Genomic DNA, 257 nt, shown 5'->3' on the forward strand with positions numbered 1-257 from the left:
GTAGAGTGTCTTGGGGTGACCTTATGATGTGTATCCCATATCGCTGCCCTATGCCCAAAAATTAGTTCTTGTGCCTTTCTATGCCTCTAAACTGAGCCTGAGAGGGGGAAGGAAAAACTGAGCAAAACTTTTTCAAAGAAGTTTGCAGCTTGTTCAAGGTCACACAGAGATAGCGACTTTTCTTTTTCCAGCTGCTGCAGGGGAGCGAGGAAGCACCTGGCTTGGTGGTGGTGGCCTGCACAATTTTGGCCTCTCTT

Source organism: Corvus brachyrhynchos, unplaced genomic scaffold, assembly GCF_000691975.1.
Source record: "Corvus brachyrhynchos isolate BGI_N302 unplaced genomic scaffold, ASM69197v1 scaffold424, whole genome shotgun sequence".
Classification (NCBI taxonomy): Eukaryota; Metazoa; Chordata; class Aves; order Passeriformes; family Corvidae; genus Corvus; species Corvus brachyrhynchos.